This window comes from Protopterus annectens, chromosome 6.part0 (genome assembly GCF_019279795.1).
Source record: "Protopterus annectens isolate FY-2018-M chromosome 6.part0, PAN1.0, whole genome shotgun sequence".
Taxonomy (NCBI): domain Eukaryota; kingdom Metazoa; phylum Chordata; order Ceratodontiformes; family Protopteridae; genus Protopterus; species Protopterus annectens.
The window spans coordinates 997,437,295-997,453,305 of record NC_056737.1 but is presented as its reverse complement, the minus strand read 5'-3'; the positions used below and the strand labels follow the sequence as shown (position 1 = coordinate 997,453,305).

General features: G+C 35.0%; 1 protein-coding gene across 1 annotated transcript in view; it reads right to left on the bottom strand.

Moving 5' to 3' along the window:
• SYNDIG1L (synapse differentiation inducing 1 like) overlaps positions 1-16,011 on the bottom strand; it is a 1,157,860-nt gene that overhangs the window by 132,874 nt on the left and 1,008,975 nt on the right. The window lies entirely within an intron of this gene.

Below are 16,011 nucleotides of genomic sequence, written 5' to 3'. Positions count from 1 at the left end.
CAGTAAAAGCAGTAGGAAAAATATCTACAGTTGTCTTTCTCAGGAGATTTAAATAAAAGTGTGTTGAAATATTAATAATTTTGAAAATTACATTGCCATAAATTACAGTATTTTATTTTTACTCGTGTATGCATGTGTTTTTCTCCTTCTTGTTTGTATTAATTTGTGAAGTTATATAATTTGTATTTATTATTGTTTTATTGCATTCCAAAATCACACTTCCACTTATTTTCACAAAAGTATCAGTGCATTTCTTAAGTTATTAGCTTAATATCTGATCTAAATCCACACCATTGTGATATAACAACCATCTCATGCCACAATGTACTGTCAACATTAAAAAATAAACCAAAGTGTCTCACATCGAGTTTGATTTTCCACCATTCTGATCTCTTGCAAAGGCAAGCATGTAACTTGTTGTCTTTCAGCTTTTCCCAGTTAGGGGCTGCCACAGCAGAACTCCAGTCAGCTAATGATTGGCAGTAGATTTTCATGAACGCCAAGGTGCCAGCTTGACAGTCAATCTTCAACGAAGGCACGCCTATTTACACATGTCTTTCAAATGCCCACCCAACCGCAGGAAGGACATGCAGACTCCACACAGAAGGCACTCCCCGCAAAAATCGAAGGGGAGAACCTCTTGCTGTGAGGCAACAATGCTACCGCTGCACCACTGCAGAAGTAAGAATGTAACTTGTTCTACCACTTATATTCATTTTGTCTCCAATGTTCTACAAAATGTTTTTCTTCCTTCCAGTATCTTGTTACGTTTTTTTGTTATCATTCTGTTGTCTGCTGAGCATAAAGAAATTCCTCTAAATGAAATATTACAGACTGTACAAATTCTTTTCTAATGAATATTTTTCAGGCTTCTGGTAAATGTTTATTGTACACAATGTATTCTCGTTACAGAATCAATGAAAGCCAATACAGTGTTACAAATTCTGAGCATTTCTTTTAACAAATTTAAGATCGTAGATGAGCTTTGCAACATTACAATGAGAGCCTCAACTTGTGCAGATCAGAAGTTTTTAATGGCTGCAAGGCTGTAACGCTATACATCAGTGCAAGTAACAGAACATTCTGCACTATGCTGAAGGGACACTGAGCTGTTAACCTGATATATAAGGATGGTTCATTTGTTGGATCATTATTTTATAAGAACAAAGATACCTGTTGTAGTGATTACCAGAGAATGGCTTATTGACAGATCACTGTCCTTATGGTTAAGGTGCTTACCTTACAAACACAAGGTACAGGGTTTGAGCCTCATAAGGGATAATTGGCTAGGCTTAAAATGGTTTGCAAGGACAGTTAGCCTAATTCTAATGTATGAATCATTCATTGGATAAAATGTAGTGAGACATCTTTTTGTATGTGAAGCATGCTCTCTTGATTTATTAAAATGTTTTTGGAGATAACATTTCTGCAAGCCATCTTCTTCATCAAATGGTTGTAACGGACCTTACAGGTCAGAGTTTGATCCTGTTAAACACCTAGTGATTTCTAGTTATTTATTAAGGATGTAATTTGTTCCATCAAACATCTGCTGGAATATATGTGCAACAGAACACCCTCATTAACTTGCAGTGAAAATTATTTTAAGGTATTTTTGTGGTAAGCTTCACCCCCCCCCCCCCCAGTAGTGCATAGATCTGGACAAAGCCTAAAATAATGGGGGGACAAAGGCCCAAAATAGGGACAGATTTTAAATATTGCTGTTCTATTTGAAAGTTGCTAAAATAACAGGATTTGTGCTAGCATGCATTTTCTGATGGATATCAAGTCTGAAACTCAAATGTCTGTCATTATCAAGTGACTTCAATCCTTGGTGATTTGCCAGAGAATCGAAATTTTATGAGCAATGGGCCAAAAATATGAGGCAAAAATCTGGACATTCTGTGAAAATCTTGACAGTGGAGAGGTCTACCCTCACACCCACAAAACACACACGATTCAGGGGGGTTCCTTTTATGAAATCCAAGAGGCTGAAGATTGAATGGCTTTAATATCAGAAATACCATTTGTCGATGTGTTTTTTGCGAGATTGTGATACCGTGAAGATCGGAAAATGTGCCCTTTCCTTGCTGTAGTACAATCTTGGAGTTGGTATATATAATTAGCAGCCCCCAGAAAAGCAACTTCGAGGTACAGCATTTTCAATTTTTAAGCTGTTTGAATGCCGGTCTTTTCAATGTTGTAATATAGACCTGATTCAGGGAGATACCTCAATAGTATAAGTTCACAGCAAAGCAAACATAGTCAAGATTATTGAATGAAGAAGCATGAGACATGATATGCATTTGGCAACAGCCTTTATTAATCCATACTGATGAACAAATCACATGGCATACAGACCCAGCGACTGACAGCAACAGTATCATTGTTATATGTGCTATCTGTATTACCATATGCTACATAAAGGAAAGCTGCAGTAAATATATACAAGCTACAGTTTAACTCCACCATTGCATATAACAACAGCTGTAATTAACTATGTCATAAAAAGATATGCACTCAGAAAAAAAGCACCAATATACTGTTTAGAAAAATAATCACTTCAAATGCATATTACATGTAGCAATGATATTATATCATTTTTATGGGTTCATAGGTTCTTAGGCTGATACTAGACTATTGGCCCGGAGGCCCTTATAAGCCTAGCCAAGACTTTTGCCCATGTTCCCACAAAGTCAGCACCTGTGGGAACATGGGTGAAATTTTTTTGTCAGTCTTTCATGTTTTGAATCTTGACTGTCATTTGGTTGACTTAACACTAAAGCACTGTTTGGAGTAACAGCTGAATAAATATTCACCCTAGCATTACAATCAGTTTAAACAATGACTTTCTAACTCTTTCTCTTGATAATGAGAAACACTACAGGATACATTTTTACATTGAGAAGGTGGTTGTGCTTTCTCTGGCTCAGAGCCCTGAGAGAGCATATCATCATAATGCTAACTGAGCAAATGAACTTTTTCCAGACCAGACTATTTCATAAAATGATTTGTATTTATTCTGTATACCTGCCTGTCTACACCTATCTCACAGTACAAGTTTGGCTGCTCTACTTAACAAATCTCAGGGGCAGAAAGGGCATTACTCCTCTCTACATTAAGGCCAAAGTCCATCTTCATCCTTACACTTTTCCACTTTTGTAATTTAATGAGATTCTATGACAGTGTGTTGCAGAGAAAGTTTTTAATAGTTCAGTAGTATTTATTTGATTCTGATGGCCTGATAAATCATATGAGGTGAGTACTTTATCTTTATAAAGTCTTACCATTAACACTTTTGTTGGTAAATATCAAGCAGGTTATGAAGGTGTAACTTTATGTCCCAAAATTGACACAGATAATCATTGTTCTCATAGCTGTCATGATTTCTGATCAGAGTTTGTTTATACTATGGAGTTTTACTGGCCTATTGATTTGTGGATATCAATTACTTGAGGTATTACACATACATTCATATTGCTTCATCACAGTGTAGAACTCATGGCTTACAAATTGGGGACCATTTTCTGATATAACGTCCTCTGGTATACCATGCCCAGCAAATATAGTTTTCTCTATCTTGATGAGTCTATATTATATGATCGAGGATTCACATCATCAAATGGCATTTCAGCAGAAATGTCATTCATCAAACCCTCCTCATGTGGGAGACTGTACCCCCACACCCCCTGCTAATTATACCAATTCTGAGATCACACTACAGTGGTTAAAAGGCAAATTTCCTGATCCCCATTGTAATGTGATGCCAATCAGAATGGTTTGATGAATGGCATGTTCAATAAAATGCTGTTTGAAATGCCATTCGATGATGTAAATCTTCTATGAAATAATAAGGACCCATCTTGATAACACTATGACTAACAGTATCAAAAGGCTGTATCACATTTGGGCATTTTGAATTATAGTCAGTACAAAAAGACAGTCGGCATCACTGAAATGAAATACATCCACTACCGCTATCCTTCAGAGATGATCCTGTATTTCATGTGATGACATTTTCTCTTCTTGATTTATATTTCTGATCATATTGCAAACATCACATCTCTGAACCATCTAGTCACTGTGCTCAGACATGTTAAGCTAGTAAAAAACATAATCACTTTGTTTTTTTTTCATACATTTGGTTATTCCAAGCTAAACTCATTAATTTTGTCCACCATGAGATTGTGCAAGTGATTAGCAGTAATAATTCTGCCACCTTTGAACACTACATCTTGTACACAGAAAAACTCTTGAGGAAATGGAAAGTAGAGACCCTAACTCAGTGATGGCGAACCTTGTGTGCTCAGAGTGTGAAAAATTCAGAAAATGCCAATCTTGATTCTGCTGGCATGTCAGCCCCGCCCCCCTTGAACAAAAGAGAAACAATTCCTTACATATTCGTTTATTAAAAAAAAATACAGTCCAATCATGTGTGCTGCTATGTATTATAAAAGTAAAAGAAGAATCGATGACTTACAATAGAGAAAATGAAATGTGCACTGATAAAGGGGCTTAAAATAGTGCACCAAAAAATTACCCTACTTTTAATAATAATTTTGGATTGAACTGAAAAAATATAGAACACATTGCATTTTATTTCATTAACATCAATTAATTATATTGTTGTTGCTGAGTTTTAATAGATAAGTGCAGGGCCACATATTTCTTGTATTTTTGTTCAGTTTCTTTGATAATTTGGGTATTGGTGAACCAGTGGTATAGCTAGAGTTTGCTTCCTTGGGGATGACTGAGTTTGTTACCCCCCCCCTCTAAAAATAAAAGATAATACACATCATAGTCGTACAAAAAGTGAAAAGGATAGTACTGACATCCATTGTTAAAAGAGATGCCTCACCTTTGATACTGGAGTTGCAATCCATAAACTTGTTTGTCCAATTAAGCAAAAGCATTTCCCTGACACACTAATGAATTTTCCCCCAGTAACTCCTTCATTAGTTTCTATTCTGTATGCAGAAGCACTAAAATGACACAATAAATTATTTTGCCCAGTGGTCACTTCAGCAGTCTGACCATGTATGCACAGGCACTTCCCTGATACAAAAGTTATTTCCCCAAGCAGCATTTTCATGAGTATGTCCAGGTACACACAAGTACCAAAATGAAACATTTCCCAAAGAGACCCGTTCAGTAAAATGTCCAGGTACAGTATGCACAAACACCAAAATTAAACATCTGCCCAAGCGACCCCCTCATTAACATTCCTAGTATGTGTACAAGCACCAACATGAAACATTCACCTGAGTGACCCCTTCAGTAAAATGTGCATCTTTCTATGGACTCTTGTGTTTATTAAAATAAATCACTTACTTAAGTGCTTCTCCTTTATATTTGTCGTCTCAGCCCGGGGTTCCCGCCGTTATTTTCCCATGCTGTTCCACAGCTACGTGTGCCACTGCATGACTGTTAAAGGGCTTCCTGCTGACCTGCTGCTGCTGCATGCATGTGTGCATCATGGTGTGCAACTTAGCCAAATGGAAAGTCACCATGGCACCACCTGACTAACTGCCAGACCAAAAAAAAAACAGGTTATCGAGTGCTGCCCAGCCCTTTTGCCCCCACTAACTATGCCACTGTGGTAAACGCTGGTGCGTCACCCAAAATGTCATGGCATGTCACCTTTGACACCGTGTCATAGGTTCGTCATTACTGCCCTAACTTCATGATGCATTAACTTAACATTGCCTGACCACCAGTTCATAAGTATGTCTCACAGTTGTTGCATTTCTTTGTTTTTGGTCATACAGGTTTTTAGCTCTCCCATCTTCTAAACTGATAACATGCAGTTGTAAAGTAATCCACTGAACATCCCACTCTAACTATGCACCGATAAGTGTTTTACTCATATGCCTCACTTTACCTGGTAGATACTGAACTGGAATATCCTACTTTTGTAAACTCAGCAACAATTTTTGAAGACTAGCTGGTACCTCATAAAGAGGTTTTTGAATGTGCTCTGTAAAACTTTGTAGTATGACTCTACAATGACTAATTTGCTACCGATCTAGTTATGGAACGTTTGACAACCAAAAACTATGATTATTATTTCTTCATATTTTCAGCACTGCATATCTGACCATCAAAGCCCTGAATCATAAGTAACTGATCAAACTTGCTGCAGTAATCCTGCCCCAAGCCCTTGTTTGCTACCATCCACTTGAAGTGGACTCATTTTAATATATCACAGCTCATCAATGACATTTTATCATTTCAAAACTCCTGTCTTGTTCCTGAAACCAGAATTGGATACTGTTTTCTCTGACATGTTTTGAATAAAATTTGGAACATAACTCCTACGTAACAAAAAGCACATAACAAATGACTGTTAATAGACTTCTTTGTATTCATTAAGCCTGTTCTGAAACCTTCAGAAATGAAAAAAAAAAACATATCCAATATACTCGACAGATGGCATATACATTTATTTACTAAATTCTATTTAGTTTCAAGCCTTTTTGACTTAGTTAACAACTTGATAAGTCAGAGTCAGGATCCTGTTAAATGGACCTCATACCAGAAGATTGCCATCTATAATGAAATCAGTGCTCCTTCTGACCCTTTAATCATTTCAGCCATTTGTCTTTGAAACACTTCTTTTGATGATAGTATGATAAAAGGTAGTCTTGGAAATGTATCTGCTTAGATGAATGATATTAAGCAAACGTACTCTTCATTGAATCACTATGTCTACAAATCAGTAAACATTTTCTAATTGGTTAACCCCTTTCCAAAAAAAAAAAAAAAAAAAGCAAACCGCTAACTTGACATAATTTGTCTGTATAGTGATGGTGTTATAGGAAGGAACTTTAGTACCGTAATTCATAGACTATTTTAATTGCAGGGTTAAAGTTGCTAATGTTAGCACACAGGAGTAAGGGGGGCATGGGGACTTTACCCCCTCAAACACTTAAGTCATGTGTGCTTACCAATCCCCTATGATAAAAAGGAAATCAAACATTTGATTCAATCCTGACCATGTGATACCGATTTATTAAATGTAAGTGACATGACTCCCAGGTGTACGCTGAACTAAGGACAGCTAATGTCTCACATTAGCATCTTCTCAGTAAGACAAATCAGAAAATATTTCATTTTTACCAGAAATTTGTTGATATTTTTCTTGTATATGATCCCAGAATATGTGGAAGAAAGATTATTATTAAAACTAATTTGTGGAAAATATCAGCTAATAAACTAAATGCTGTTTTTTGAGTCTACAGGATTAACCTCATGGCTTCCTTTCCTCCACTCAAATAACCCATTTAGTACTCCGCTGGGGTGAGAGGCTTCCAACCCATTCATTTCTTGGTGCAGACAAGTCATAGGTGTTAGATAGAGGGCCGATTTGGAGATCTAGCTTACTATCCTATCCCCCCCTTGACAGTCCGTGTGCTCTGCTACAGAGGCCTTAAATGATGGATTCACTTTTCATGCACATGCACATCCCCCAAACCAAGCAGCATACTTGCAGTGCAGGCACGTTAGCCTCCTCATGCTGCAGGTAATACACCTGCACTCCTGTAGGTATGAGTAATGCAGGGAGCCAAGCTGCCTCCCTCAACCCAGGATGGATGTGGTGGTTCTGACTTCCACTGTCATCATCTACTTCTGGTGAGTCCAGCACTTGCGATGTTAGCTGAACACAGGTTGTCCTAGATGAGGCAGGACTTTGTCTGTATGTGTCATTGGGACAGAAGGCAGCAATTTTTTTTTATTTTTTTTACTCCTCACACATGCAGGATTTAGTATGAAAAGTAATCAACTAACTTATGACAACTCTATACAACAAGCTTCTGCTTCTTTAATATGTTCTGTCAACTCTTGGAAAGATAAGAGATATGTGATGTGTGTGTGCATGTGTGTGCGTGTGTGTGCGTGTGTGTGTGTGTGTGTGTGTGTGTGTGTGTGTGTGTGTGTGTAGATATATATATATATATATATATATATAAAGATATATATATATATATATATATATATATATATATATATATATATACGGTGTGTGTGTGTGTGTGTGTGTGTGTGTGTGTGTGTGTGTGTGTGTGTGCATGTCTGTGAGAATGAACTGGCAGTGTTTGTTCCACCATGATGGATGGGCTCAATGTTGACAATCACAGGAAAGTGCAGTGGTAGTTAAGGGTGATTCAGAGATATGCAAATTAGCTGATAATGAGGTATGTTTGCATTACAGCTGAGATGTCACTGAACAAAATGGCCCCCATTTACTACAGCTCTTACAGCCAGATCTGGGCTTCTTTCTGATTTACCAGCTATATCTAACGTTGCCTCTCAGTGAAGACTAATAACATTTTGCAGTTTCTCTGCAACTGTCACAAACTATGTCACAATGTCAAAATAAGTATGACCAGGACAACATGCATTATAAGAGTGTAAAAGTTTTTTGTATGACATCTTACTTATGTAATAATTCCATTAAATTATATGTTATGCTCACTGTTCTGTGTTTCAGTCTTTTAGTACTTTTTATGTTTTAATTTTATTTAGAATATATTTTTTAAAGAAATCTAATCAACTGCATAATTTAATTAATATTATACTCGACATTATCATAATGGATAGATAAGCGCATATTTAAATTATACCATTTATGTCTACCTGAGAACAGCTGATGAGGGATGGTTATCCTTGTTAATTGTTATGCGCTTCTGGTCATTATTTCCCTTACCTGCTTTATTCTGTGCTTTTCTGCAGGTATTTGGATCATTAATTGTATTGTTTTACTTTTTTTTGTTTTTGTTTTTTTTTGCATTTTATTTTCTCTAGTCAGTAAAAATAAAATTTTAAATCTGAATCTTAATATAAAATTAGTTTCCTGGAACATTAATGTGGTTTTGTGATCCCATAAAGAGAGTTGGAATGTATTAAATTTATAAAATACATACAATTTTCATTATTTGTTTAAATACCTTTAGGAAAAAGAGTTGTAGTTATATTAAGAAAGTCTTCTTCTGGTAAGATTAGCCTAATCAATTCATTTCACAATAGTATTGTGTGCTAGCAGGTGTTAATATCGTACGCAATAACTTGATGCATTTTTTGTATCAATCTTTTAATAAAATGTTGCATTCTTTTGCATCAAAATTGTAATGCCAAGAGTGTGTGACTGGCCCATTCATTCCATAATGAATACAATGTTTAATCAGGGGCCAACATCCTATGTGATAACATATTTCATTGCATTGATCTTTTAAAAAAATGTTGTACTCTTTTTTCATCACTCAATCTATATCCAAATTTTAATGCCAAGAGTATAAACAAGCTTTTAAATGTGATTTTAATGAAAATAACAGGTACATTTATATTAGCAGGTACTTTTAAAACATCTTTTGGTCCATGGAGAAAAACTATTACTTATGTTATTTCTATTTGCTAGAACCTTAATTACTGTATTGCACAACCTTGGATTGACTGCTATTAGGTTTCCAGAACATATTCAATTTTAGCTAATAGACAAAAAAAAATAATAGGTTTATACATTATTTAGATTATATGATTCTAATAAGAAAGACTTTTCCAATGAATATATTTTAAGTTTATTTGAAGGCAGCCTAACACAAAAATGGAGAATCTATCAATTACTATTTGTGAAGCGATTAATACTTTCCTAAAACGATATTTATGCCCAGTGTTAGGTGTTGAGTTTAAAAGCAATATACTTCAGTCCTTCAGTATTGTGACTACAAATAACAGTACTAAATGTGTAAACAGGCAATGTGTGTTGTGTTTAACAGTACTAAATGTGTAAACAGGCAATGTGTGTTGTGTTGATGTATGACAAGTTCACAAAAAAATGTTACTGGAAACCCAAACCAAGTAAGAAAACAAAAAGAGAGTGACTGAAGCTGTGCTATGTTCACTTCACCAATTTATCCCAATAACAAATAAAAACATACCATAAAACAAAGCTCCATTGATCAGTAACATTGTTTTTAAGTCCAAGAGAGTTTTTGTAAACACAAAACCATGGGGAAATCCAGAATAGTCAGTATTACTGTTTTTTTTAAAACAACCAGAGCAATTCTTTTAAAAACAGGCATTAATAAGCTGTAGTGCTGTTTAAGTTCAAAGTCCAGACCAATTCTTATAAAAATAATTTTGTCAGTAACCAAAAAAAAGTTTAAATAGTAGCACTTTTGTCTCTCTGCTTCAGAGACTTTTTCAAAGATAGTTTAAACCAGTTTGCTTCCCTGGATGGATGTTCTGTTGGAGAAAGATATAAACAATAAGGCATATGTGGCATTTATTTACAGGAAACCCACATTTCAAATGCAATCTTACATTACACTAGTCACCATCCCATAACCCATAAGTGAGCAGTGGTTAAAGGCCAATTTGTAAGAGCAGCTAGGATGGCGACAAAGGAAGAACATTTTTTAGAAGAATGTGAAGTATTAAGAGGGATGTCTGAAAAAAGAGGTTAATCACATTTGGTAGATAACTTATATAAAGAAGTAGTGAATAAAAGAAATAGGGGGCATTTTAAACCTATATTACATTCAACACCAATACAAGAGGAGGATAGATCGGTTATTGAAAGGACAAGTGACAGTAACAAAGAAAACAGATTTAAACATGCATTTGTAACAGCTTTCGCTACAGAGAGCTATTATATAGGAAGAATAATACAAAAAATGGTCTATTATTATGCAAGAAGAACTTCTAGGAATATTTTAGAGGAAAAACTGACCATAGTGTGCCGTAAGGGGGTAACCATGAAACAACTATTGGAGAGGCCGAGAGAAATAAAACAAACTATTAATATGACGAGAAAATGCAGGCAGTGTGCTTACTGTAAATATGTAGGACACCCAACAGATTAACATAAGAGGGAGACATATAATGTGAGGGTAGGTTTGATTGTTCTATAAAGAGAGTGGTATATGTAGCTATGTGTTAGGACTGCCCCGCTTTTTATGTTGGGAAAACCGAGCGTACCCCAAAAGAAACAATATATAAACACACATATGACATTAAGAAAGGAAGGACAACTAATGCATTGTATAAACATATTCAGGGCACCTGGACCACAAATTTAAATTTGTGGTTTTAGAGCAAGTAAACCAACAAAAAAGAAGGGGACCTTGAAGTCATAGATTGGAAAAAGTAGAACTCCAATGGCAACTGTCCTTGAATGCTGGTAGCTGGCCTGGTTTAAATGACCTGTGTTCAGTAATGTGTGTGTTAAGATTAAAAGCCTTGGAAAGGTGAAAGGAGTATTAGAATATATATAAAAAAAAACACACAAAAAATGACAATAATAAAAAAATAAAAATAAAAAATAAAAAAATAAAAAAGAACACAGATTTGAACATTTAAGAGAATAGAAACTTTAAGGAAAATGACAACCTTAATATTTTTACATAACATAATTTAACACCTCATAGAGTATATATATATATATATATATATATATATATATATATATATATATATATATATATGTATATGGGATTGGTACTGATCCCCAAAGGAACTTTTCACCAAAGCAGAAACAGCCGGGCATACTTCCGCAAAAGTGCTTTTTACAGAAAAAGCACTTTCACGGAAGTATGCCTGCAGCTAAAGGGAGCCGTGGGGGAATGACTTTTGCAGAGATCATACTATGGTGCGGATAAGGGAATATTCCCTTTTCCTCACTGTAGTGTGATCTCGGAGTGAGAATATTAAAGTAGGGAGTGTGGGGGGCACACAATAGTTTTATTGTTTTTTTTTTTAATGCTCTTTAACGAAAGTGCTTTTTCGGTGAAAGCGCTTTCGTTAAAGTGTGTTCAGTGATTGCGGATTCGGTCTATTGAACTTTCGTTCAATAGTCCTAGATCCATATATATGTATATATATATATATATATATATATATATATATGGATCTACTTCATTTGGTCGACAACACATACGACCGACACTCATTTGGTCGACAGCTCATTTGGTCGACAAACATTCTAGGTGGGGGGCTTCACCCCCACACCCCCCAATGTGGGGGGCTGTGCCCCCCACACACCCCCAACTATATATAATAACTCCACGGTCACACAACAGTGGGGAGGGGGGCAAATCCCAGGTTTTTGCCTTGAATACTTTTTGTCAGCCAAATAAGCTGTCGACCAAATGAGTTTCGATCATATGAGCTGTCGACTAAATCAGGTAGACCCATATTTATATATATATATATATATATATATATATATATATATATATATATATATATGTATATATATATATCTGTGGATACAGGATGTTTTGACTCTGCCGTTTCGCCCCCAGATGATTCGCCCCCGACTGATTCAACCCCGGATGGTTGGACCCGAACAGTCGCATCAAATGAAATGCGGTTCTGATAGTAAAATAAAAGGCATATTCTACAATTAAAATGAGAAAAAATTCCAACAGAAAGGCTATCAGTAGCAAATATAACAAAACAATAATAGTAAAAGTATAGTAAGTGCAATTTAAAAGCCTGAAAAGACAAATAAAAAATACAAAGAAAACGACTGTGATCTTTGCTAATTTCTGGAGAATGCCTTTGGCACAGCTAATGACTAACAGTGAAATATATAACAAGCAATGTTCTGTAAATTAGAAGTAGCAAGGTATGTACATAAGCTGTAGTGGAGAATAAGTAGCTTTTGTGTAGCCAAAAGACTCTCCTTAATGACATTATTGATGACCTGAACAGTAGTAGTAGTATGAACCGATTCATAGAAGAGGTCATTTCTGAAACTGCCAAGCACTTACCGACACCTGGAGTAATAATTGAGCAGTTGAATTTGAATTTCAGCTGAAGTGATGTACGGAAGGGTCATGTACAAGACTTGTGAGAGTTATGCTTGACTGCAGGAGATCTGGAAAGAAAGGGAGGGCCAGTAAATCAGTATGAATGGGGTGGGGGGGGGGGGTTGCAGACTAGAAAAGTCTCAAGTACCGAGTTCTGTGGAGCTGATTGGCCCCAAGTCCTGTCAGTCTACAAGGATATATCTGATCCTTGTGATGTAGCATTATATTAAGCACATGACTGTTGTATCTCTCATATCTCCTATACCATGGCGACAGTTGCAAACACCTTGATTATAATATGCAGAAAATAGATATTCCTGAGAATATTTTGCAGAAGTGTGACCAGAGGAGACATTACTGCTGTAATTAAAATCTTGCACGCAGCCTGTAACAGGGTTTTGATTGGGATCTCCGAGATGTTGTATTTCTTTGTAATGCATAGAGCTTTGCCAGATAACCATGCACTACCAGTTAGACTATGAGGATGTGTTAGTATAGGCCAGCCAAGTGCTTTACGGCTTTGAAAGCTGCAACACATGTAGTGCTGTCATTCAAATCTTGTCGATACAGGGAGTTTTAAATGCACCAGTGTACTAGAGTAGAGTGAGAGAGAGAGAGAAATAAATGCTGGAATGTGGAGTAAATTACAATTTTGAAAGCATATAGCATAAGTTTAAACCTCTTAAAATAATAATAGTTAGAATTTATTTAATAATACAGTTTAAAGTAAACATCTTAATAAAGGCAATGAGGGCTGAGTTTATACTGTAAGTGCTTATAACACTGATCGAAGTTTGCGACCAGACATTTTTTGTTACGGTGGACATTATGCTTCACAGCAATACAAAGGCAGCTGTAATTTATTAATTATAGTAAACTGAAAGTTATATATTATAATATTAATTATTGGGAATATAAAAGGAAAATAAACAAGTATAAAAAAAAAAAAAAAAAACACAAATGACGTAAACATGGGTAATGACTTCTGGAAGTTCGCAACAGAGTTGTGAAAGTTCTCACATGCAAAAAAGATTGTAATACATTGGTATACTGCCACCTAGTGGCAATAATAAGATATTATCATACAAAAAAATTAAAAAGAAATATAGCTGGAGCAGAGAATCAGTTAAACATGTCGAAAATTACCTCAAAAAGAAATCGAGAAAAAATAAGTTATAATGGATATCTGTACTGCTTTGCAAAATACAACCACGATCAGACAATAAAATTTTGGAGATGTGACAAAAGAACGTCCTATAACTGTAAATCCAGACCTCATAAAAGTGTATCTACAAATGAGGTAATGGTTATGTGACATGAACACAGTCACGGAAGTGACATGTCAGAAATAGAGGTGGAGAAGATAAAAACAACTATTAAAGAAAGGGCTGAAAACACAGTGGAAATTTCAGCAACGATCATTAAAACTGCAACAGAAGGTACTTCAGAAGCAGTGAAAGGTAAACTGCCAAATAGTGACACAATGAAAAAAAATAATAAAAAGAAAAAGAGAAAAGGTTAATAAACCTCCAACACAACTGATTTAAGCTCCTTAATAATTCCAGAGAAATATAAAATACATGGAAACAATGAAAACTTCCTACTGTATGACTCAGGAGAAGAAGTTCAGAAAAGAATTATAATACTTGGAAGAGAAACAACAAGTACATGGGGCCATCTAATAAAAAAACTATTCATAGATGGAGCATTCAAAATAGCACCAAAACTATTTCCACAGGTGTACGGCTTACTGTCTATTACCAGACAAGAGGAACGAAACCTATGAAAGAATGTATCAAGGAATAAAGGACATTTGGCCAAACCTCAAACCAAATTCAATAGCAGCAGACTATGAAACAGCCATGTTAAATGTTATAAAAACAGCATATCCGACAACAGAAATCCACGGATGCTTTTTCCACCTAGTAAAAACATGAAAAAGATGATATCACATGAAGGACTGCTACGCCAGTACAATACAGACAGTGAATTTGCACTAAAAGCAAGAATGATTCCAGCACTCACCTTTGTACCATTGAATGAAATGGAGAATGCTATAGAAGATTTAGCAGAGAACATACCAGAAGCACTGCAACCAGTATTAAACTGGTTTAAAGATAACTGTATTGGATGACCAAATTGCAGAGGAACAAGAAAAAAATCCAATATTTTCACCTAAAATATGGTCAGTGTATGACAGAACCTTAAACGGAGAACACCGAACAAACAACTATGTAGAAGCTACTCGCAGAAAAATGCAAACAGAATTTGGAGTAGATCATCCAACAATTTGGCGATTTATAGATTGCATTCAAAAAATCCAATGTGGAAGAGATCAAGATTAAGAAGCATTTATCAGCGGAGCAGAACCACCAAAAAAAAAAGAAAGAAATATCAAACAAATGATAGTAGACTTTTAACATTAGCAAAAGATTATGCAAATAGAACAAATTTGGAATACCTACGGGGAGTAGCACACATCTTAATGGGATAAATGAAAAATGAAGAAGGCATATTAACCTGAAGAAAAAATTGATTTAATTAAATTTTATATTAGATAATAGATTAGTTAACATATCAACATAATATAAAATAAAAAAATGTTATAAAATATGCTATAAAGTAACGGTAGTCATAGTATGTTAAAACATAACACTAGTTATTATATGTTAAAGATTTAAATGTTATATTTATACTAACCGATGTAATAATTAAATAAAATGAAAATATTAATAAAAATATATTTACAATGAAAAATTAACAGTGTTATTATTGAATAATTGACTAATTAATAACTTAATGATTAAGTATATATTTGAGGTCAAATAATTTAGGGTTGAACAGTCCACTAAAAAAATCACACACACACACACACACACACATATATATATATATATATATATATATATATATATATATATATATATATTTGTCACATGCTATAATATATTTATATATATTTTTAGACTATATGGTTTGTATATGGCTTGATATTAAGGTGGTTTTATTAAAGGTTTCTTACAAGAATTGCTTAGGGTGGAAAGTAAGGGATATGTAGAATGTTTTTTATCCCTTTAAATGGGGCTGCCTTTTGTATCATATGACTGTTTAGGACTTGAGATAAAAACAGAGAATCAAACTGGTTTAAACTATCTTTGAAAAAGTCTCTGAAGCAGAGAGACAAAAGTGCTATGATTTAAAC